The sequence below is a fragment of the Amia ocellicauda genome, chromosome 21 (genome assembly GCF_036373705.1).
Source record: "Amia ocellicauda isolate fAmiCal2 chromosome 21, fAmiCal2.hap1, whole genome shotgun sequence".
In the NCBI taxonomy this organism is placed as follows: Eukaryota; Metazoa; Chordata; class Actinopteri; order Amiiformes; family Amiidae; genus Amia; species Amia ocellicauda.
In genome coordinates, this window is record NC_089870.1 from 12,224,467 (window position 1) to 12,248,046 (window position 23,580).

At 36.1% G+C, this 23,580-nt stretch overlaps 1 protein-coding gene across 5 annotated transcripts in view; it reads right to left on the minus strand.

Moving 5' to 3' along the window:
- fut8a (fucosyltransferase 8a (alpha (1,6) fucosyltransferase)) overlaps positions 1-23,580 on the minus strand; it is a 252,183-nt gene that overhangs the window by 123,963 nt on the left and 104,640 nt on the right. For 4 of the 5 annotated variants that reach the window (XM_066694455.1, XM_066694458.1, XM_066694453.1 and 1 more), the window contains one exon: positions 22,548-22,588. The gene's annotated coding sequence lies outside the window, so the exon portion shown is untranslated. Of the gene's footprint in view, positions 1-14,445; positions 14,560-22,547; positions 22,589-23,580 lie in introns of those variants that run through there. The other variant, XM_066694457.1, reaches the window with a different exon arrangement.

Here is a 23,580-nt window from a genome sequence, read left to right on the forward strand (position 1 = left end):
GCTCTGCTGCAATATTTGCAGATGGATATTACCCAATCCATCTCTATGCCAGCCTTGTGCACACACACAAAAAAAGTAATCAGTGTGTAACAGATTAGTTTTTAGAGTCAATAACCACTAATTAGCAATATATTTCTTTTTGAAAATGAAATTAACAGTGCAGTGCATGACAAAGTGAATTAACTCTGCATGCTAACATAACCAGTGTGTCATGTCAATGACACTGGTGCTAGAAGCAAAATGTAGGAAGTAGCAGATTTAATTAACAACTCCGTTCCTTTTTATAGTCAGGAACCATCTCAAGGGACCCGTTTAAAATACTTTCATTATAATTTTTAAAAGCTTCTGTAAGCAAAGACAGACACCGCTTCTCGCTGTATTTCACTGAGGTACTGATCAGCTTACAAGTGAATGCAACTTGTGTGCTTTAGAAATGGAAAGAATTAAAGTGACTTCTTGCAAAGATTATTATTGTGCCTTTCTGGGATGTAATGAAGATTTAAAGTTCAATGTTCTTTTCTTTTTATCATTATCAGTCAAACAAGAGCCATACAGTATAAATCTTAAACCCAACAATAAATATGCCAGCAGGTCATTTTCATTTAAAGCAAGATTGGTTTGTTTATTAACAATAAGTAACTTGCCATAAAATACAAGACATAACTTTTTAAATATCTTTTCATTAATAATTTGACAGTCCTATATATATTTTTTTAAGTAATAGCCCTCATGACAGCTCATAAGAAAGCAACCATAGAACACTCAAGCAGGCCTATATATACACGTTTGAACTGAAATTGTGTGAACTTGGGAATGTTACTGCATTTTTAGAAATGTGTTATACTTAGTAAAGAATAAATCAGATTGTGTCCATTTCCATTAGTAATTAGCTCTCCACAAGTAACGTGATGATGTCACTTTCATTTCATTCTTTTCAATTCCATTGTTGATATTGTTCATATTGTACTCTTGCTGTCATGACAATGAGAATTGTGCACAGATATCCAAATATGTTTTAAATCGTAAGAAATAGGTTTTCCTGGTTATTTACAATCTATTTTATTTATTTATTTGTTGTTATTATTATTATTATTATTATTATTATTATTATTATTAAGCAATTTAGACAACTTACATTATTTTACAAAGCATAATATACAATTATCTATACACAAACTCACAATAGTGACTGTACATTTACGGTGAATAACATTTAAGATTAGACTGGTTTACTGGTGTCTCATGTAGGTGCAGAAAGCTGGTAAGACGCTGTGCGGCTCGAATGCTCACAGCATTATATGCTAATCATGTGCTAGCATCACATCATAGCTCTCAGAAACTGCAAGATAAATCTCAGTCTTCATGTTTGGATCTTCGGGGAACAAAATATGAAAAAAAAGGTTTGAGATAGGAAACTTTGGTGTCATAATGGATCGATGGTTTGCTTTTGATTCACATGTTTGTAATGTCACAAAGATTGCTTTCTTTCATCGGGATAAAATCACTCACTTATGTTATGACCCAATCTATCACTACCTGATGCCGAGAAACTGGGTGACGTGAATATTACCATCAGAATGGATTACTGTAATGCACTGTTAACTGTCGTCTCATTAATAACAATAATGTTTTCAAGAGGTTACAGTACAGAATGCTGGTGATGTTATTCTAGCTAGAGGACATGAGCACATTTTGCATGTTTCATCTCTTCTGTACAGGATGCCCATGAGATTTGAAATAGCTTAGTTAACACTGTTAGCACTGTTAACACTGCCTATGAAGGCCTTTGTGATTCTCTGTTTGTGAAAAGTGCAACAGAAAATTGCTACAATATAAATGTGGTGTCTTTTCCATGTAAAATGTCCAAATACAACCAATCTAACGGCAATAAGTTACATTTTAACAGGGTAATCAGGGAAAAGAAGGCCCTAGGAATAGCCGATAGAGAGTCAGGCTTTGCTGTTTGTTTCAGGGGGTGGGTAGGGTATTAAATAAATTAAAACAAGATTTGTTCATTGATTGGTTGTATAAGTAGACACTAGGCAAATACTTTACCAGCAAAAGGAGATTCTCAGAAAATCTTTACTAAGCCACTGACTTGATGTACAAGGATTGTTACTGCTGTGCCAAAGTGCCTTGTAAAGGAGGCTCACTGCACTACTGTTTAAGAGCTAGCAGCTTTCATTTTGCACTGAAGAACTACTGTATGGGGGCAGAGTGCGAGAGGCTTCAAGCAGCCTGAAACGGGCTTGTCCTGGCTATGCTACTGCTGATGCTGGCTAGGAGTGTCCATGGGGGCAGTGCACAATTAACCAAGCACTGCCGGGGTAAGATTAGCTGAAGTAGACCTGGGAGCTCCTCCGACGAGACTTCACTAGGACCTGCAGTTCCATCTACAACAGATCATCACATTGATTTACTACTGTATTTAGAAATACGTGGCCCACTACTTTCAAGTCTGTATTTTCTTTTTTACCAGACAAAATAGCTGGCATAGCAGCAAAACCATCGGCATACCATTTTCAGCTTTTTGAACTTACTGATGTTTTATCAACTAATGCCAGTGTGTTTGGTTGTCTATGGCCTTCAAGTGTCAGCAGATATACAACTGTACTAGTCCATTTAACAATTCACTGGTTTAAATTGGGATTGTATGTAATATGTGAAGCCTACAAACGGTACCATTGTGTAGAGTATTGTACAGACATTCACATTTTAGCTATCATATTAGAAACCAAATAAAATCACTTAGAAAACCAACAAAATGGTGCAGCATCATTCAGTTTAAGATTGAACTTAAAAGTAAGTAATATTTTACACACTCAAAGATGTATGTCTCATTTGCCACCTATTAGAGTTTTGCTTTGGGCTATGTAATTAAAGCAAGACAGGCTTGAATTGGAAATAAATATTAAGAAATAATCAACTGGAAATATGTCTTGAGCTACTGATAAACTTAATGGCGTAGTTCAAGCCATTAGCTTAATTCCATTTCAGCAAAAGTCTTTTTTATCTGGAGATAATTACATGTAATAATATCCTGCTAGACATGTACAGGAACTCCACAGAATCCAGGTATCCTAATGATAATTTACCATTGATAAACACGATTTAATGCTGAAGTTACATAATTAGCTAATCGATTATAATGATGGTATGCTTCCAACAAATTTAGTATGATTGCTGCATGCCAGTAGGACGCATTGAAGTCACACTGTTGTCCAGCAGATTTCTTATGCTTTGGATTACTGATATGCTCTGTAAATGTCTCGGCAAATACATAGACCTTTGAACAGTGAGTCATTGAAAATGCTTACAATAAAAGTATTTTCACAGCTTTTTTTCACTGCATTTGCTTCCCGTAACCTGACAACTGGGACACTAATGCTAATATTAACAATACAAATAAACGGTTCAGATGCATCAATTATACATCAATATGCTTTTCATAATCTGACACTTTGTTGTGTCTGGGAAAAGAAAGAGATCTGTGTGGATTTCTGAGCTACATTTGACAAACATTTAAAGAGCTAAAGGCTGAAAAAAGCATGACCAGTATACTGTATTAACACATGTCTAATATTCATCCTTCCAGTTCTCCTTCTGGCATCATACTTATGTATATTCTGGTCACTTAGTAGAGTTCTTTATGTATGAATAAACAAATACATAATACACTTGAATTGACAAAACTACAATCTACAGCCTCTTTTACATCAGTCTTTTCTGCTGTTCAATGATACTTGTACCAGAAGCAGAAATAAGTGTTTAACTTAATGTGTCAGTCTGGAATCTGCCACCCTCCTCCCACCACCATCACCACCACTACCCTAAGGCCAAGGTCTGTCCAAACATCTCCATCCACAGTAATGGATTCAACTTTTTGCTTGTGCTAAACACACTGTTTGGTGTGAGGTCCTCCGTCACTAAAGTGTAAGTGCTGGAAAAGGTGACAAATAAGTGTCATGATTTCAGGAAATACAAAGAAAGAAGCTGTATACTTATGAGTTGGAAGGAGAGAAAGGTGAATATTGTCTCTACTGTGGTACAAAGGCATGATTGGTGATGAAAACTGGCCCAGATTTTGACATAACCTCCAATACAGTTTCCTGGTCCTGGTCCCAGAGACGTCTTCTGTTTTTGTTTTGTTTTTTTCCAACTAAAAGAATGAAATAGCTCTTTTCTAGGTTTTTATTCTACCCTCAATCCTTGGTTTCAGAAATACCCTGCTTTGCTCAGCTGTTCAATAAACTGTTGCTCTGTTAAACCTGTCTAAGCAACTCTTAACTGACTAGCAGTAATGATGTACAGAAACAGGTGGCAAATATATTGTGTCAGATTATCCTGTAATAAGCATTATTATTTGCTTAATGGGCTCAGCTGCTTAAATTCCAGACACCTGGTTATTGAAGCGGCTCACCGAAATGAGATGTGCTGAAACCAAGCACTAGGTAGAGGGTAAATGCTATTTTCTAATGCCAGCTTATGTTAGGCACTGGAATTAATTTTAAGACAAAAGTCTTAGGAAGCAAATAGTTCAGTTAAAGGGTTTGATAAGCCCAAGTAATAAGAGCTCAGGTGGATGGAAAACCAGAAGACGAAAGGGGGTCTTAAGGACCAGGACTGCGAAACAGTGCTGTACAATGACTGTTGCTCTGAAATGCAAGTCTGAAATGTTCTGAACTTCTCTCTCTATGGAAGCATTCTAGTGCCAAAATACAAAATCGAAAATCGAAAAATTATCAGCGTATTGTTTTACAGCATGTTGCGAATTTGTCATGCCATAATAAAATGCAATACACACGTCGTTTAACAGTACAAGCTTATTTGTGTGTCTTATCTCTGTTGAATTGCTTTATAGCATTGTAGTATTTTAATGCCACAATTAAATGTAATAATAATGATTTACATTGCTTAAAGCAACGTGATGGTAGTGACTGAATTAAATGCACATTGCATTGCAGTGTGTCAGTGTTTTGATTTACACAATGGCTCCGCATGAAGAGAGACTAAATTAAATACAATGTAGGGGCGGAGACTGGATCAGATTAACATACGGGGGCGGGATCTACACTAGAAACACTAGAAAGCTTCCATACTCTCATGACTTACAAGTTATTATGATCAATTTTTCTACTGAAAATGGTAATGGTCAGTCATCAAATCCTGTTAAGGTTTTAACCTCTCAACTTCCTTGCAGCTCATGCAAATTTGTGTCTATTAAACTTAGGAAACTCTTTATATTTTCTTGATCAGAGAAGCCAATTGCAGACTCAAGTAATGTGGTTATAAAGTTTCATAAACAGGACAATATCACAATTTGTCTTACTGCACCATGAAATATTGGTAATACAGCAGAGTTAAATATGTAATTTTTTAGAGGATTTTTTGTCTGCCTCCTCTTTTCCTTTGACCTCTCTCTCACTTCACGGTCTTACACCTCTGATTACCTATCACCCATAGGTTTGATTCTGACTCATTCCAACATGCGACAGGGTCATTTGAAAGGAGAAGCTTTCGCACGCAGTGATACAGAGGGGGCCGCAGGACACTTTCACAGGCTGATTTGCTGCCTTGCTCTCTGACACACAGTCACAAATCCCCCCGGACAGGCAGAGGGCTAGACTGGATTTACTGACCAGCCTCTCACCTCTGTGGATCACAGTTCATGTCAGAACATGCCATGTGTCATGGATAGATTTGGTTTCCTCAAGGAAGAAAAATGTATAATGCTGAAAAAAATATATACAAAAAATATCCACTTAAGTTGTAAATAGGAAATGCCCTAGAGGATCTAAGAAAAACACATGAAAGGACAATAATCAATTAGTAGTACCTGTATCTGGATACTCTACTGCATAGAAATGAATCGAGTTGCAGATATTCATCAAGTTCAATCAAGTGGAATCTCTCTAGTTTTAATAAACAATGTATAATGGGTTAAATTCAATAGTACCACAAAGTGTGTGTGTGTGTGTGTGTATTTATATATAATATATTCTTTGTACATATATCTATAGTACATATATTAATTGTACATATATTAACCTTCACAATGCCTTTGCTTATGCTGTTTTACATTGTTACACTGTATTTTTCTGGGAATTAGTTTTCTTGCTATAAAACTTTATACAGCATGATCTAGTTTACAGAATCTTATGTATATAGGAAGGTAGTTCATTATGTGTCTGGCCAGTCTGCACAGCAGAGCCGCAACTATTAGTCTAAATCAGGTAACTTTAGTTGTCCCATTTAAAGTGAACAAATGGTCAACTAACCATAATTCAGAACTGCCTTGCCTACAAATGCATGCTTACTAATCTTGCCCCAACTTCTGAACAACACTTGAAGAACACACTAAGATTGGATGTCAGTTCTGAACCAACACTGTCCTAATGGAGGAAAGCCAACTGCAATCAAAAACAGAAGACTAGGGCCATTAAAAACTAAGTTTGACCCACCTGCTGCAGAAAACTACAAACCTGTACTCAGTGGTGCCTGAATGGGGGCCTTTTCCACCCATAAATATAACCACAATCAAGAACATGTTTGTAGTTCGCTAATTGCTGGAGGGTCACAATTATGATTTAATCTGGCCCGAAGTGGCTTAATTAAGGCCAGGGCTCATTTCTCTTTGATTAAAATACTGCCCAGAACTGCTGTCACATTTTACTTGAGTCACGAGTAGCAAGATTAACATGCATCTGTTTCACATTCATGAAATATCGAAATTTTGCACAAGACTAGAAGATCATTTGCAACATGTTCCAGCTCCAGGAACAAAAATATACTGCTTACCAGTGCATTAAAAAAAGCAAATGCAGCACATATGCAGATTATTTGAATGCATACTATAAACAAATAAAGACTTATAGGAACTGTGTACATATGCTGCACCTTCCTATTATTTAATGTATTACCGTGTATTGTTGTCGTGCTATTTATAATTTTGGGAGAATAATCTGCTGATCTCCCTGCTTTGATAGTAATTTGTCATGCTATTTACCTACTTTGGTAAAAATGGCTGCTGAAAGAGCTGTCAAAGCTGATTGCTAAGAAGTCCATAGGGGAAAGGAATTAGCGTTGTTCCAAGCTTAATAGTCCTTTGGAATGAATTTGCATTTTTACCATACATGTAACTAGCATAGCTCCCAAATTCCTCTCTCAAATTGGAAAAGGCTTTTGAGATGAAAAAGGTGAATATTCTGACCAATTTTAGAGATTAAAAGCAGAATAAATGCAATAAATGAATTAATAAGGAAACTGGATTTTATTGATAACCTATATGTATTTATGTGACAACTCAGAGAATTCATTTTTTACATGAGTTGTATTTATAGAAACACACCAGAGCAATATTGCTTTAATATCAGACGTACATATTTTTGTTTCACACAATTATTCACCTAAAGATAGCACATGTCATGGTTATATTTTGATTTTGGAATAAATCATTAAGAAGACAGAGAATGCTGGTCTGAACATTTCCTTTTCAACTCTACACAGCCTTCCTGTAACCTTCAAGGGCTATTGGATTGTTGTCCTTCACCAATGTAAAAAAAAAAAAAAGTCTTATTACTGTATCTGAGGGGTAATTCATGACTGGGTACATATGTGAGCTGCATATTAAAACATCAAAGAACACAGTCCAAAGACTTAGTTTAATTAATCAGAGATTAAAAAAAAAAGGCTAGGTGGCAGATGCAATTGACTTTTATTCTTGTATTTATTATTTGTTTCTGTTCTTATTTGTGCACCCATAGAGCATGTGTCTCTTCATATTGAATATAAAGTGCTGGCAAAACTGACTTTGGTGATGGATTTGAAGCTCTGAAGGACAAATCTTATCACTTCCAGAACACATGGGCAATCCCCACAGCGTGCCCCCTGCCTGATCAAAGTGTTTACTACCTGTTTTAATATAAGCCAAGCATTGCTATCACGTCAAACTGCCATTTGGGATCCTAAATTAAATGAGTTCTGTTGATTTTATCTCAGGGAGTGCTAGACAGCTCTCAATCCATGAAAATTATGGCAATGCGCCCCCCGTATAATAGGCTGTTAAACTTGTCAGTGTGGTTTATACGCAGAAATCTTCTCTTGAATATTTACTTTCACTTTCACACCGAAACGTAATTCATTCATGGTGTACATTTTACAAGCACTAGAATACCAGCAGCACTGTGCTGAAGGATCTGATGTTTTAATTAGTCGCTTCTTTATTTCATTGCCTTAGATAAAAGAAATACAGAAGATACCTTTAAAAAAAAAGTATTATTTTCTCTGTCTATGTCATCTCCTACTAGATTCATAACATTAAATAATTAAACATTTTTCACAAAGGAAAAAAACTCTGGAGCAAAAAAATAAAAATAAAAAATCATTCATTTTAAGGCCATTTTAGTTTGTTGATTAACCATAATCCTGGGGGAATTCTCATATGAAAGAAAAATACTGTATCTGTAGAAAAACAGAATAACAAGACAATTGAAATGTATGAAAAAGCTAGTGCATACATACATTTTTGGTCCTATGTTGTCCCATTCACTTTTGTCTACATCAGAAAAACAACAAGGTTTGATCATTGTGGTAGGCAGAAAACTGTGATTTAAAGGCAGGGATATTAAAGCCGTGGCTGAAATATGCTTATAGAGCTATGAAATAAAGCTATTCTGATGTCTGACAGAAAGGAACATTACACTGAAAACTGAACTGTCATCATTTTCATAGATGAAGTGCAGATGTTTTTTAAAATATAAATGAACTGCATAAAGGAGATTTTATGACAAGTCGTATAAAATTATAGTTAGAAAAAAAAAACATTTCAAAATAAATGGAGAGATACTTTGAGGTGTATGTGGTATGACAGGAAGTATATTATATAACGTAAATCAAGAACATTTCACAACATATCTTTAGTTCCAAAACAAAATATGTAGAACATTGAAAATAAATGAATCAGTTTTGAAAAATGTTGCACTGTAAGTAGGTATACATTTTAAATGTCAACATGTAAACCTGTTTAAATATATGAAAACTACTGAAAGTTACCATGTTTTTGAAATACAACATGCTTCTAAAATCTCAAATTTGATGGACTGACTAGGTCTAAGCTGAACAAGGGCACAAGGTCACAAGCTGAAGATTAGGACTGGAAACAGGAGGCACTTCTGTAGACAAAGAGTTGTGGGGGTGTGGAACCAGTTACCCAGCAATGCAGTTAAAGTTGTTTCTTTTGATTTGTCTAAGAAATTGATGAAATTCTGGGATTGATTAGCTACTAAAAATCAAATGAGCAAGATGGGATTTGGTTCTTATGTTTTTATGTTCTCGCAATCAGCCATAGCAATTAAAGTTTAAACTTTGAAATCAGGAGATCAGGAGAAGCCTATTATAACATGAACATAAAAGTGCTGTTGAAACAGTATTTAACTATAATGTAGAATTAACCTCAAACCCACTTGGTCTAAACTGTGGCCAGCTGGCCTCCGTGTGTTAATACGCTGTTTGGGAACAATCCTTTTAAAAATGTAAAAAGGAATTTAAAAAAATGACCATTAGGCCTACATTGTTAAAACAACAAAAGTGTTTGAAATATAATAAGTGTCCTGTCAATTATTATGAAAATGCAAAATACAGAATCATAGATCAACAAATGTTTTTCTACTGCCACAAAGATACAATATATACAATCTGGTATCACTGTCAATACTAGAAGTCACCAGTCAAGCTGATATTAAAATGGGACAGCATCAAAAATGAACTTTAACTCTGAAAATTGCTGAGCTGTTACCTTTTTTAGAAGACTGGATTCTCAGAGAGCTTTTTGTGTCATGTTTTTTCCCCTTCACATTTCTAAGAATTACACCACTAATCTGAGGGACATCTGTTTTTCTCACACCTCCTAATAAACATGCTGAGCTGGACAATCTAATAGCCTTGACATTTTGGAACAGAGGATTTTGTTAACTAAAGAACTGAAAAGTATTTTATTATATTTAGGTTCTGTACCAGATGTTCCAACATGTTTGTTAATTTAAATTAGTTTCTTGTTTTACTGTCCACAGATTGGTGACTCAAAACACAAGCTGATCTAGCCATGAAATCCATGTGTTTGGTTTAGGTTCTCATGTCTTGAGTCATGTTAGCAAATTTTCAAAGGCTGCAACACAATATTACTCATTGTCTAGAAAAATGAGACCAAAGAGCAATGGATCTAAACAAAGGTCTACATGTGGTTTTGATGATAATTTATTTGTCAAGTATATTTAGAAGGTTGTGGCTTGCTTAGTTTTACTGGGGAATAGTATTTTACATGGCACTAATGTGCAGCATACACCTTCTTGGGAGAAGGAAATCTATAAATATTAATTCCTTCCTTCCTTAATAAACGGAATTTTGAGAAAAACAATTTAGTCCATGTAAATGTGGTGTATAATAACAAAATGCTGATGAAAATGTTAATACTCTCCTCACTAACTACTCTGAAATTGTTGCTAATTTGAATAACAGATTCTTGTTGTTGTTGCTGTTCAGTTTTAGTTATTCATGTGTTGTGGAAAAGGACATTTATATTTTAAGCAGCTGGGAAAAAAGCTTAAATTGTTTTTTTTAAGGAAATATAGTTTATTGAACAGTGAATCAGCCTAAAGGAAAGAAAGATTTAACTTATTAATTAATTAATTAATTAATACATTTTCAAGCAGTCAAATGCACATTACTGAAACATATGAGTAATGCACACACCTCCCCCAAAAAATTTAGAAAGAATAAAAAATGCAAAGTAGAAACTGTTGAAGATTACTTCTGGGATTTTAAAGAAAATAAGTAATGTCAAATATAATCATCATCATCATAATAATCTCCAAAATTAATATAAGCTTTAACCTCACTGAGCACTGACTCTGTACACTGTAATACATCATATGTACGTTTGTTCATATACAGCTTCATTGCATTTTGTCTCTTAACAGTTATTCCCCAGACATTACAGTCTTTCCAAGTATCTGCAGACGAGAGGGAATCAGTCAAGTGCCCTTTAGGTCTCTCTTCTGTTGAAAGCAGTCAGCTCTGAATGTGGAAGCACGATATTTTGAATGACTGCAGGAGAGCTTAGCATTATTGGATGAAGTACCATGGTGGTATCTATTCTTGCACTCCATTGCTTCCTCAATCTTTCAGTAAAGTAAAGTAAAGAATAACGAATTAAATACAAACAAATACATGTAAATAGTAAGTGTTTTAGAAGAACCATGTTTTTGGTTGACTACAGTCCCCCACAAGTTATACTATAATTCTATAACACTCCTCAAGTTCCACTAACATTGGTTGTCCCTATAAAAACATTCAGAGAACCTTTAAACCTGTTAAATAAGGCTGAAAATAATGTTGTTTTATACATATATACTTAGATAGATAGTGCTAGTGAAAGGCGAAGCATTATCATCTGACCTGCAGAACCAAGTATGACTATTTTTTCTTAATAAGACTGGAGTAAACTGATTTTGGTCTTGGTATATCTGTTATAAAGCATCTATAGGCAACTTTTGGAGCCACCTACTGGTCAGCATTTTATCAGTATAGCTTTATAGGGTTTGTAAGGACCCATGGAAAGAGGTTTAGCGACCGAAAAACCACATAGGATTTTCATGTCAGTAAACAGTTCAATAATTTCTAAAAATGTGGGCAGTGGGAGAGTTTCTGAACTGCTGATAACTTTTTTTGTAAAAAATAAATGTAAGCATCCTGGCTGCAGCAATATGAAGATGAAAACGACACACATCACAGTGTCAGTATATCTAATACATATATTTTTACTGTCAGACCTGCTGAATAAAAACAGCACTTATTTTTGTGTGTGCTTTGTAAAAGATAACCTAAATATATTCAGCTAGAAATTCACTCTTGCACTCCCTGATAATGGAAAACTTTTAATAGTGCACAAGGTTCAGTAGAGGGACAAGAGTTTTTTGAGGTACCTAGTCTTCTATTCTGCAACACAATAACATGTATGGCTTATGTTACAGCCATTGCAGATAAATAAGCAATTTTTTACCATGCACTGGTGCAGAAGTTTTAATTAGGTTACACCTCTTTCTTTTCCCTTTGTTCTTTTTGTTGTCAGTATTGTTTTGTTTTTTGCTAAATCTGATCACTGCCAAGCTCCCCGTTTTGTTGTAACCTGGAGCATCATTAATTTCAGATACGGCTTTTATCGCTGGCTAATTGTGTAAAATAACAACCCACCTGAAACAAATTCAGACACAGTTTCGCTTGTCAGCCTCTTAAGTTGGGGGGTTATTCATCAAGAGCTGCTGGCATGTCTCTCCAGCCTACTCCGTGCCGCAGAAATCTCCTTCGCCTGGGTTAGCTGGTAACCCTTTTAATAACTGATAAACACCCACACTCAACAAACAGCAAGGGAAAGAGTTTTTAAAAACAGTCCACTGTTATAGTCCATTGCAACTCACTTCTTGCTACAGAAATCTGCATGCTTTTGGTTTTAATCTAAAAAAGGGAGTTGCAATACCCGCCCCTCCGCCCCCTCAACCTGACCTGGAAATGCTACTGGTCAAGACTGGAGCCAAAGGCTAAACAATGAATGTAAGGCAGCACTGTAATTGACTATTGTCTAATGCTTTAATAATCAGCTGAAGGACATGGCTTCTCCTGCCTGAAGTGCGATCTCAAGCATCAAGACCCTAAGCCTGTGGATGTGAGGGGGTGGGGTTAATACAGTCACAGGAGAAGCCCAGAGTTAATATCAGTCCGAGCTCAGGGCAGCTCCCTTGGGTCCTTCCATTACCGCACACTGGTAACTGCACAGACTGCAGATAATTAAGAGTGTATGAGTCGACTCATTTCACAGGCTTGTCTGTCCTTGTGATTTACCACGAGCCAACCTGACAGCCCTAATCATTCAAACCGTGGCCGTTTAACAGCTCAGCAGACATATGACAGGCTCTGAAGAAGCTGCTTCTGTGAAACGCCACGAGACCGAGTCAAAGGAAGAGAAGGTCCATAAACCTCAAGCTGCAGCTACAGTGATGATAGAAACTAAACCCCCAAGCTGAGCCTCGTTAAGATACTCTGCATTTTGTCCCAGAATGAATACATCAATATTAAAAGCAAACACAAATAAGACAAAAATTCAATGAAAGGTATTCGTTTCATGCAGTGCAGGATTAGTATCACAGTTGCAGCTAGGCCTTTCCTGCTATTGTCTTTTGATATTGTATATCCCTTGTTTGTGGCTGCACTGTTTCTCGAGGGTGTGAAATGACACATCCTCTTACTCACAGCTCTCTCCCTGTGTACACAAAACAGCCGCCTACCTTGTTTGAACTGTAGTGCTGTTTTCCCAGGTATAATTGTAGCATTGCCATATTGATACATAAATATAATATCAGCACATTTCTATATGTAAATTGACTAATTTATTTCACAAAATCAGTGTAGATGAATGACTGTAGGTTGTATGCAAGATGCGTCCTTGACCCAAAGATCACCTACATCATTCCTGACATATGACATCTTGTGGAAACACTGTTTTACATACACTTAAAAGATTGCAACAAATGCAGTCCTTCTTTAAGTATAACTATTATTTTTATTTCACCAAGGCATTTCTTACCATGTATTTATGTATGTATGTACAGTGCCCTCCACATGTATTCATACCCCTGAAAACATCTCAAATCTGCAGACCTCAATCCAATAGAACATTTGTGGCTTGAGCTTAAGGAGGCAGTTTACAAACAGAGACCAAACGGTTTGAAAGACCTAGAGCTATTCTGCCTGAAGGAATTGTCAAAAATTCCCTCAGAATTTTTGACAATTCCCCCAGAACCTCATTGGACACTATAGGAGGCATCTAGTCAGTGTGATCCAGCTAGAGGATCCAACTATATGGGTAAGAATAAATGTGACCCTATCAAAAATTAAAAATTAAATTACTTATTGTTGACAAATATGACTTTTCTCAGTATATATAAGATTACAGTATAACATGTATAGACTTTTTTCCAGCAGCACACATTATCCAATCTGTAAATCGTTCTATGTTTTTCCTATTTATTCAATTATGAATACATCTGGAGGACATTGTTTTTGTTTCATCTGTTGTAATTGTATAATTCTGATTTGGATTCCAATAATCATTCAGTTATTAAAAAAAAATATTCAACAAGGAAAGGCTAAATACAAATACTAGAATAATAATATTGCACTGCATAACACCTGAGGGAGCTTAGAATTGAAAAATCTGACTCTCACCCCTTCACAACCGCACATAAAATGCTGTTGGATTTTTTTTTTTCTCAGCAGAATACTCCATATGATATTATATTGAATATGCAGTTACAGTATGCAGTTACTTGTGCACCAACATTTCCCTGTGCCATCTCCTTTCACTGATGAATTAATGTAAACCTTAAATACACTCACTTAAAGGATTATTAGGAACACCTGTTCAATTTCTCAGTTGCAGTTGCTTCAATGCATTTAGGGGTGTGGTCCTGGTCAAGACAATCTCCTGAACTCCAAACTGAATGTCTGAATGGGAAAGAAAGGTGATTTAAGCAATTTTGAGCGTGGCATGGTTGTTGGTGCCAGACGGGCCGGTCTGAGTATTTCACAATCTGCTCAGTTACTGGGATTTCAAGCTCAACCATTTCTAGGGTTTTCAAAGAATGGTGTGAAAAGGGAAAAACATCCAGTATGCGGCAGTCCTGTGGGCGAAAATGCCTTGTTGATGCTAGAGGTCAGAGGAGAATGGGCCGACTGATTCAAGCTGATAGAAGAGCAACTTTGACTGAAATAACCACTCGTTACAACCGAGGTATGCAGCAAAGCATTTGTGAAGCCACAACACGTACAACCTTGAGGCGGATAGGCTACAACAGCAGAAGACCCCACCGGGTACCACTCATCTCCACTACAAATAGGAAAAAGAGGCTACAATTTGCACAAGCTCACCAAAATTGGACAGTTGAAGACTGGAAAAATGTTGCCTGGTCTGATGAGTCTTGATTTCTGTTTAGACATTCAGATGGTAGAGTCAGAATTTGGCGTAAACAGAATGAGAACATGGATCCATCATGCCTTGTTACCACTGTGCAGGCTGGTGGTGGTGGTGTAATGGTGTGGGGGATGTACACTTTAGGCCCCTTAGTGCCAATTGGGCATTGTTTAAATGCCACGGCCTACCTGAGCATTGTTTCTGACCATGTCCATCCCTTTATGACCACCATGTACCCATCCTCTGATGGCTACTTCCAGCAGGATAATGCACCATGTCACAAAGGTCGAATCATTTCAAATTGGTTTCTTGAACATGACAATGAGTTCACTGTACTAAACTGGCCCCCACAGTCACCAGATCTCAACCCAATAGAGCATCTTTGGGATGTGGTGGAACGGGAGCTTCGTGCCCTGGATGTGCATCCCACAAATCTCCATCAACTGCAAGATGCTATCCTATCAATATGGGCCAACATTTCTAAAGAATGCTTTCAGCACCTTGTTGAATCAATGCCACGTAGAATTAAGGCAGTTCTGAAGGCGAAAGGGGGTCAAACACAGTATTAGTATGGTGTTCCTAATAATCCTTTAGGTGAGTGTATAATGGGTCACTTTTAAAGGTATATTTTTTCCAACCAAATACACATTGCAGGCATGTCATGGAAAAGGGATGCTAGAGATTGAAGCTGGACACATCTGGGAGGCCTTCAACCAGCAATGGATCAATATAGGCTGCTACTGCTGCTACATATATATGTGTTCTGTGTTTTCTGTAATAAGATCCCCAATCTCAAATAATACTATGGATTAATACAAAAATAATTTTAACAAAGACTTATGGGTTATTGCCCATTATTCCTTTAACAGCATTTACAGAGAAAGAAAGACTTAAAGAAAATAACTGGTCTTTTTCAGCATAATGAACATATCAAAAGAAAACTAAATGTTTTCATGATTTGTTACCAAACTGTAATTTTCATATTACGTTTGACTGGCTTTTCTGTTTACACAACCAAAGGAGTTCCAAACAACTGACATATTTGGATGCAATTTGCAAATTTCATAGATAGACCTTTCATTTTGGATTAATGGGGAAATGTATTTGTTCGATCGCTGGGATGTGACATGATGTGGAGCCCTATACCTCTCTGCTGGTGGCGGATTGCCTTACATTAGTAAACTGCTCCTGTTCTGTTAAAAATTGATCTAAAAACATGAAAGCAATACATCTATTGTAATGAAAGCAGTCATAAACCACAACACCTAGTACACAACTGAAAAATCTATTCAGAACACCTTAAAACATTTTTTTAATGCACGGCACAGTCATAACACAAACTCACTCCACACAAAGCTTTCTCCATTTTAAACATTTATTTATCATTTATCATCTTGTATGTGTGATGTGCTTGTACATAGAAACTGTCAGCGAGTTATTTTCTTAATGCATTTCCCAATAGGAAAGTGGTTACACTTGCTTTTTATTCACTAACTTCTTAAACAATAAGGCCTAATTTGTCAATACTTAAAAAAAAAATATATATATATATATATATATATATATATATATATATATATTCATTTAGATACAAGTATTTTAGTGGGCTATAGACAGTGCGCTTTAATATGTAAAATTTGTTGACATTCAACTCAAAAATAAAACCAAAGCGGCTTCTGCTGATACTGAAAATGTGGTGTTTCATAAGATGTATTTTAAAAGCTCTCCAAACTACATTAACAATGACATTTAGAAAAAAATGCATTTGCAATACCTGTTGTATTAATGTACTCCACCTCCTATTCTCTGAGAAGCTGCCCTGCCTTGCCCACACCATGCAGTTAATATATAAACTTGAGGATTCGTTCGGACAATATTTATTATTCTTTTGTGTCAATCATACAAAATCCAACTTCAACGGTGACTGGCGGCTAATTAAATTTCCATTGGTAACAGAATTCTGATTGATGACTTTGACTTAGGACAACGATTTCATGGTTTACCTGTATTGTACTATAGAAACATCATCGTCATAAACCATTCTTAGTTCCCTGCTGTTTATGGGTGGACTGAGAATGGTTGGAGATTAGATACAGAAGAAAGCACACAACTATATATGAGCTCCCTCAAAGAATACAGCCTGTAAATTTTAAATTTGCTCTGCTACTTAAATCTTAGCCAACTGCAACAAAGCCATGAGGATTGTCAGAAAATGGCCATACTTCGCCTGACAGAAGGAAAAAATGATCATAAATCACACACAATTGTAGTTCCCTTGGTTTCTTCCCCGTAATTATTAACCTAGGCAGGCTATCATCTGCTGAATTATTCAGACACTAATGTGACGGACCTGCTTAGATTTATAGCACATTCTAGTGATCCAATTGTTGAATGAACCGTGCTTTCGTAAGTGGTTAAACTCTTGACGCTTTTGTATTTTTATTTTTTCTTATTCCTCGTGGCTACACTCTACAGTGGAAAGTGCATTTCATGTCATAACAAGCTGTCTCCAGTAGGTAAATGGTTATGTTGTCTTCCCACTCAGGCAATGCAACCACTGCCCCCATTTGCATCCAATACCAGCCGTCCGTGTCACAACAGTGAGTGCTTCTGAAATATCACTTTAGCGGCTTAATTGGCAAAACAGGCAACATGAAGACTCGCAAACATTTAGAGGGAGAAATCAATTGTAAATTAAGCCGTGCACACTGTCAAATAATGTTACAGCCTGTGTGCTGTGTGGAAACAATTGTCCCAGCTGCCACATCAACTCTAGACAATTAGGATCCTTGACTCACTGGTTTGGTAACAAATACAGAAAACCCTGGACTCACAGCTGAGAACAATTATATCCTTGGTCTTAACAATCTCTTGGATAATTGAACTGGTTTCTAACCTATAGCAGCCTACTGAGCAGTTTCGAGAACCCAAAACCTGCATACAAAGAACATTTTCTATTTGAAACTCCACTAAATTGCTGTATACTGTATAGCATTGTATTTCTCTTTGCAGTTTGTATGCTTGCAATACCACCTTAATATTATGTCATGTTTCGTATTTGTTTGTTGCAAACTATCTAAGGGTTAACTTTGTCATTCGTTGTCATTCAGGATCTCGGGAAGCTTTAATATCTTCTCTCTTCCAGGCTAAAGAGATGGATTTGTATTACACTTTTAACCCTCTTCCATTTAGAAATTAATCTGGTTGTCAGTAAATAACTAAAACAGCTTCATACTATGATTTGTATTTCTCTTTATCAGTTTTTACACAATGGAAACCCTGCAATATTACCCATGTAATTTTCTGTTTTGCCGCTTTTGAGAAGTCTTTACTGCAGCTATTGTTGCCTGAGTAGTTAATAATCCAAATAACAGTCTAGGTAAAGAGCAGGTAAGTTGAGCACATAAGCTATGTTTCCATCCACTCACTTATCAAACACGTTTTGTGTGAAAATTCGTAAGTTCGCATAAAAAGAAAATGCTCATTTTCCAAGCAAAGATGTGTAGCAAACAAAATTCGTAAAACTATTTACATTTTTACATAATTTCCTGCAAAAGCACTTTAGTCACAAGACTGCAAACTTATTTGACAGGCATTAGTAATCAGTAAAACCCATTTCCAACTGTCATTTGTCGCATAAAACCTTTTGGTCGATGTTTCCGACATTCAATCGACATTTGAAGTTTCCATCAAGCCTGTTGTAAAGTATTTTTATTTTACAGGACTTTAATTGCAAAAAAAGACTGGATGGAAACCTGAGAATAGCTTCCACTCCCCGGCAAAACACTGATCCAACTATCCAACTCGCTAATGCCACCAATGCCCCCCACCCCCTTTCCCATTCTCGTAACAATTGTGTTAACCTGATGAAGTCAGGCTTTTATGGGCACAGAGTTTTCATGCAAAATCCCACACCACCGTAGATTTCTCATTTCAGTCTGATTTACTAGTCCATCCAGTGCAACAAGAGTGGTGGTGCTGATCTGTGCAAATGACTATATAGAGCAACACATTGCCTTGTCCTAAAGCTGAGCTGCATATGTAAGCGGTTACCCTCGAATCGAAAGCATGGAAATGAGGCTCAACCTAGCATTTTGAAGATCTACTGTCAGAATTCTGAAAAGAATCTTGCTTTGAATGCCGACAATCTCGGGTCACCCCCTGCATGTTGAATGGCTTTCTCAAACACCTGTAAACGTAGGCTCTCTCATTTAACATTTACGCAAACATGCAAGCAGACAGGCTTTCGTTTATTGAATTATTCAGACACTGATGCAAACGGTCCGCTTAGATTTATAGCACTGTCATTGATATTGCCAAATGCACAATGCCTTCCCCATGGCTGTCTACAAATTATGCAAATATTTATCAGAATTTATGGCTGACTTAATTTGACAAGAGCACCCAAGTCTTTAATAGTTTTAGTTGCAAAATGTTAATTACTCAAACAAGGATTGGAATAATGGACTCGTTAGCATGCTCAGCCCCTGGAATTCATTAAGCAGAAAACCCAATTCCCCCTTCTCTTCTGGTTAATTCTGTTTGTATTCGATGTGACACAGCTATGGAATGGAATTTTAATAGAGATTAAGTTAAATGTATATTATTTTATTGGTGATTCAATATGAAAACGGACTTCATTCCAAACCATTTTCAAGCATGCATGGGAAGTGTTACTCTCTTTTGGAAAACAAGAATGCCAAGCCTCTTGTATCACAGCAAAATGTAACATTCATAGGTCTATCAGACACTTTTCCAAGAAAATTGAAAGATTATCACGAGCATTGATCAACTTTGATGGTTTTATGTCCTTTGACAGTACGAAGCTCAGCTGGGATGATTGTTAACTCCAAATCTTCTACTGTCCATGAAGAACAAGTCTAACTACTTCGCTAACACTGTCAGGGATCTACCTCTGGTATTTTCTGTGACGAAAGCCATCACATCTTTCGGCAATAAAATCCAGCTTAGTGGAACCTAATACAATTGTGTTTTGTTTTGTGTGAGTGCTGCCTCAAGTCTCTTCCTTGCCCAATTCTGTACTGACATAGGTGGACCGTTTCAGATTTAGTGCTATACATTAGATGCCAGCATGAACTGCAAGTAGCAATTCTAAAAGGGCAAAGTAATTAGAATTGTGAATAATTTTAAACAAAGACTATTATTGTGCCTTAAATACAACTCCCTGTGAAAGTGCTATTTCTTGTATTGTATTATGTAAATGGACATTTCCATGCAACTGACTGAACAAGCATCAATCGATTTTTACACAGTATGGTAACAACATACTTCAAGTAAGGAAATAGCTTAAATGATGTTGGCAAAAAACAAACAAAAAAACAAAAACAGGGATAAAAGATATATCCCCCAAACCCATCATTTATCTAAATAACACAGTAGTAATTTTGGACTATCAGAAACAGCAGCGGCCTTATTTTCTTTTCCATTTCAACAAAACCATTTTGATTTTAATAGCATGTGTTTTGAGATGTTTGCGGTCAGTCATACCGCAAAATAACATAATGTATTTATTTATTTATTTTTAAGAAAAAGGCAGGGGGGAAATCTGTCAAGATCCCATCAGATGTGATTGCTTTCAAATATGCCAGTATATTCTTCCGTTTGTATCTGGATTTTAGTAAGTACATAAAAATAATAATAACAATAATAAAGGACAGAAGAAAAGTCTGGTTTACAGTGATCACAGTTTGCATAAACACAGCAAACTGGGAGAGAAGCCTGCTCCGGAAATCATGGCATTATGAATAATTTAAAAATACACACTCCAATAGCCATTCAAGACCTTATGTAACATGTACTCTCCACTAAGTCAAAGCACTGAGCACTCCTAATTAAAAGTGACATTTAAACAGAAGCATTACAGCGTCGCGCTAACATTTACAGAGCATTAAGATGTCTCTGCATGTGGCATGTGACTTAAGCATCCACTTAAGAAAACCTACATGGAATAGTAGTCTGATTCTCTAAACGCTACGATCTGGTCCTCATAACAGTTGACTGCAGTTTAGAAAAGCAAACAGAGATGTTGGTAAAGCATAACGAAGTCTAGTAAAGTAGAATGAAAACCATGGAAAACCACGGCAAAGCAAATTAAGTATGTATTGTAACATGGGAAACCTGTCAAAATAAAGATTACAATTGAATGTTATAAAATTTCAAAAGTGGTGCACCAAGATTACTAGACAATTTTTGTAATATTTTAAATTTCCATTAAAGAAAGATATATAAAATAATATATCTACTAAAATCCTCAATAAGCAGGGGTCTATATGCAGAGACTATACAACCAAGAATATTAATTCAAGAGTTAAACACCATCCGTGTCTCGCATCAAGCATCCTAAAACCAACCAACCCTTTTTTAGACTTTCAAGGACAATCATTTGTCTGAAGGAATGGGAACATATAAGAAAAATAAAACGAGAATCTCAATGTCTAAAGACTTATTTCTGGTGTCTTTGGTATTAATTAACTGCCCAATGCTTGCCATTTAACTTCATCAGAAGAAGAACAATTCTGAGCTTAATTTTTCTGAACAACAATTCCCATGACATTCAGCCATTCAGAAAACAGGTTAAACTAGAAAATTAGATCTCCTTCATGGACTATCTTGATCTGATGAATATCAGTTTACGTCCGCTGCGTAATTCTCAGACACTTACAATAGGCAAAACAATGTATAGGGTATCTTAAGAGAAAACGCCATATAAAACAGAGCACTGGTGCACACGTTCTGAAATTACATGACTATATTCTGTACAGTAATTTGTTTTTTTCTGATACCCATGAATCAGCCTGAACGTGTCCCGTTATTATCCGGGGTCGGGTCTTTTTGAGTTTTGTTTTGTTTTTCAATAAATATAAATACCATAATAGACACACACAGGCCCGTGTTTGGGAAAAGCACTGGCATGCTTCACTTGATACAAGAATTTGCAGTAGCTTTGAAAAAGGCTGTGCCTGACTGAAGCTCTAAAATAAATATTTGATTTCCCTGCTTGAATGTCTTTCTTCTTTCTCTCTCTCTCTCATTCTTCACTGATCGATCCTTTTTTTCTTGCTTCAGGTTACTGTGATTGACTGTCCCCTGGAGCATCACTTCCTTCACTAGCCTGACAAAGCCCTCTTGTCAGTGTAACCCCTCCAGCCCCTACACATTGTGTTACTGGAAGCTATTACCATTGTGTACTTTTCATTACCAAAGTAAAATACAATACTATGCACTCTTAGTATACAATTGTATTAAAAATAGCATCCTATTGCCTTTCAATGAAATTCACCTATTTGCCCAAATCTATGTAAATGCAAATGTACGACATAAGAAACAAATTTATTTACATTACCCAAAGGAAGGCTTCTTAGCTGAACCATCAATTTAAAGTAATAAGAAAATGAAAGAGCAAAATGCATAGAACCTTTCTTGGCAGGCCAACTGAACAGATTGATAATTGTCTGGTTTGCTTCAAGACATGAAATGTGTGCACACTGTAAAGTAGAAACACACTTACCTTGTGATTCAAGCTGACCAGTTAAAGTGTAGGGTCTCTTTCTGCCGAAAAAAATAAAAGATACAGTTTCAGTCAAGCTTGAAAGTCGACATAAATAAGGAAATAAAATGCAGTTTCATATCTGATGTGTACTTTTCATATCAAATAACCGTCTTCCTGTTTACTAAGTGGAACTTGACATTATATATAAGGTCATTAAATATTATTATATAAGGTAAGCTGATACAGTGTAATCCTCTAAAAAAACAAATGCATTTCATAATATAAAAAAATGCATTTCAGTGACCAAAAGTTTGCAGTTACTTTCGTGAATCTGTCTGTTTCTTATTGTCTAATAAGGGAAACTGGCAGACATTAGTCCTGGGAAAAAAGGGGAATCTTGTTACTGTAATTTAAGGGTAAGGTGCTGATATTGTGTCTCCTGTATTGAAAAACAAACGGTAATTCAATAAAGATGCCAAGCCATCTTCAGACTTCCATCACTCCGAAAACCACCCACACATTATCGAGGGTAGGAAAATAAGACTTCACAACATAATAATGTTGAAAAAGTGCTCATAGCTTTTCTGATTGAATACATTTATAAGATAATTCTAGGTAATTGTGAAATAATTTTGAATATTGTAGGCCCAAATAAATTGTACACATCTAAGGCAAATTATTTTCCCAGAAGACATAATTTTAAACATTGTAGGACCTGTCGAGATGGAATTTTTAAAGTTTAAAGTTTAAAAACTGCGTAAGTTTAAAAACAAAAAACAAAAAACATGAACTTAACCACTTTCAACTAAAATAAACAATGATAAAAGTTAGTATCCTACTATAATTCCTGCATTGTCTGGGTTTTGCTGGACTTGTTTTCTCCCAATGGTGGCTATAAAAATGTTAACTTGAAATATAATGGCGGAATCAATTAATTAAACTGTGCCTAAAAGCATAAGAAATGCCTATTAGTTACAATGAAGCATGCAGTTTTGTTTGTCAGTATTCACAAGGGCCTATTTCTCTCTTAACCACTTTGATAAGATGATTA